General features: G+C 61.5%; 1 non-coding gene across 1 annotated transcript in view; it reads right to left on the minus strand.

The window, feature by feature from the left end:
- LOC124727051 overlaps window positions 1-2,500 on the minus strand; it is a 6,530-nt gene that overhangs the window by 3,494 nt on the left and 536 nt on the right. The window contains exon 1 of the ribosomal RNA XR_007006897.1: window positions 1-2,500. This exon is cut by the window's left edge and continues 3,494 nt beyond it; it is cut by the window's right edge and continues 536 nt beyond it. This is a non-coding gene — a ribosomal RNA (large subunit ribosomal RNA).

Consider the following 2,500-nt stretch of genomic DNA (forward strand, 5'->3'; position numbering starts at 1 on the left):
AGGCGTGACGCGAGAACCTTGTGAAAGGTCCGCGCCAACACCGAGCAGACCGTAATGGGGCGAAAGTCAGCGGGGGATGTTGGTGCAGCCGTTTTCGGGAGAAGGGACGTCCGCGCGCGAAGCAGGCGTTCCGGAAGGGCGCGGGCCAGAAGGAAGAGAGAGTCATAGTTACTCCCGCCGTTTACCCGCGCTTGCTTGAATTTCTTCACGTTGACATTCAGAGCACTGGGCAGAAATCACATTGCGTCAACACCCGCTAGGGCCATCGCAATGCTTTGTTTTAATTAGACAGTCGGATTCCCCCAGTCCGTGCCAGTTCTGAGTTGATCGTTGAATGGCGGCCGAAGAGAATCCGCGCACCCGCGCGCCCCCGGAGGAGCACGCTAAGGCGGACGCGGCCTCGCAGCAAGGAAGATCCGTGGGAGGCCAAGGCACGGGACCGAGCTCGGATCCTGCACGCAGGTTGAAGCACCGGGGCGCGAACGCCGCGCAGGCGCGCGCATCCTGCACCGCCGGCCAGCACGAGGCCGACCAACGGCGAGAGCAGACCACGCCCGCGCTAAACGCCCGCACTTACCGGCACCCCTACGGCACTCACCTCGCCCAGGCCCGGCACGTTAGCGCTGACCCACTTCCCGACCAAGCCCGACACGCCCCGATCCTCAGAGCCAATCCTTATCCCGAAGTTACGGATCCAATTTGCCGACTTCCCTTACCTACATTATTCTATCGACTAGAGGCTCTTCACCTTGGAGACCTGCTGCGGATATGGGTACGAACCGGCGCGACACCTCCACGTGGCCCTCTCCCGGATTTTCAAGGTCCGAGGGGAAGATCGGGACACCGCCGCAACTGCGGTGCTCTTCGCGTTCCAAACCCTATCTCCCTGCTAGAGGATTCCAGGGAACTCGAACGCTCATGCAGAAAAGAAAACTCTTCCCCGATCTCCCGACGGCGTCTCCGGGTCCTTTTGGGTTACCCCGACGAGCATCTCTAAAAGAGGGGCCCGACTTGTATCGGTTCCGCTGCCGGGTTCCGGAATAGGAACCGGATTCCCTTTCGCCCAACGGGGGCCAGCACAAAGCGCATCATGCTATGACGGCCCCCATCAACATCGGATTTCTCCTAGGGCTTAGGATCGACTGACTCGTGTGCAACGGCTGTTCACACGAAACCCTTCTCCGCGTCAGCCCTCCAGGGCCTCGCTGGAGTATTTGCTACTACCACCAAGATCTGCACCGACGGCGGCTCCAGGCAGGCTCACGCCCAGACCCTTCTGCGCCCACCGCCGCGACCCTCCTACTCGTCAGGGCTTCGCGGCCGGCCGCAAGGACCGGCCATGACTGCCAGACTGACGGCCGAGTATAGGCACGACGCTTCAGCGCCATCCATTTTCAGGGCTAGTTGCTTCGGCAGGTGAGTTGTTACACACTCCTTAGCGGATTCCGACTTCCATGGCCACCGTCCTGCTGTCTTAAGCAACCAACGCCTTTCATGGTTTCCCATGAGCGTCGATTCGGGCGCCTTAACTCGGCGTTTGGTTCATCCCACAGCGCCAGTTCTGCTTACCAAAAGTGGCCCACTTGGCACTCCGATCCGAGTCGTTTGCTCGCGGCTTCAGCATATCAAGCAAGCCGGAGATCTCACCCATTTAAAGTTTGAGAATAGGTTGAGGTCGTTTCGGCCCCAAGGCCTCTAATCATTCGCTTTACCGGATGAGACTCGTACGAGCACCAGCTATCCTGAGGGAAACTTCGGAGGGAACCAGCTACTAGATGGTTCGATTAGTCTTTCGCCCCTATACCCAGCTCCGACGATCGATTTGCACGTCAGAATCGCTACGGACCTCCATCAGGGTTTCCCCTGACTTCGTCCTGGCCAGGCATAGTTCACCATCTTTCGGGTCCCAACGTGTACGCTCTAGGTGCGCCTCACCTCGCAATGAGGACGAGACGCCCCGGGAGTGCGGAGGCCGCCGCCCCGTGAAGGGCGGGGAAGCCCCATCCTCCCTCGGCCCGCGCAAGGCGAGACCTTCACTTTCATTACGCCTTTAGGTTTCGTACAGCCCAATGACTCGCGCACATGTTAGACTCCTTGGTCCGTGTTTCAAGACGGGTCGTGAAATTGTCCAAAGCTGAAGCGCCGCTGACGGGAGCGATTATTCCGCCCGAGAGCATCCCGAGCCAACAGCGGCGCGGGTCCGGGGCCGGGCCAGGTAGGTCCGTCATCCGGGAAGAACCGCGCGCGCTTGCCGGGAGCCCGAGCGCCCAAAGGGGCGAATCGACTCCTCCAGATATACCGCCGGGCAGCCAGCCAGGACACCGGGGCTCTGCCCAACAGACGCGAACCGAGGCCCGCGGAAGGACAGGCTGCGCACCCGGGCCGTAGGCCGGCACCCAGCGGGTCGCGACGTCCTACTAGGGGAGAAGTGCGGCCCACCGCACACCGGAACGGCCCCACCCCGCGGCGAGTGGAAAGGCAACCGGACACGACCCCGCCG

This window comes from Schistocerca piceifrons, unplaced genomic scaffold (genome assembly GCF_021461385.2).
Source record: "Schistocerca piceifrons isolate TAMUIC-IGC-003096 unplaced genomic scaffold, iqSchPice1.1 HiC_scaffold_1076, whole genome shotgun sequence".
NCBI lineage: Eukaryota > Metazoa > Arthropoda > Insecta > Orthoptera > Acrididae > Schistocerca > Schistocerca piceifrons.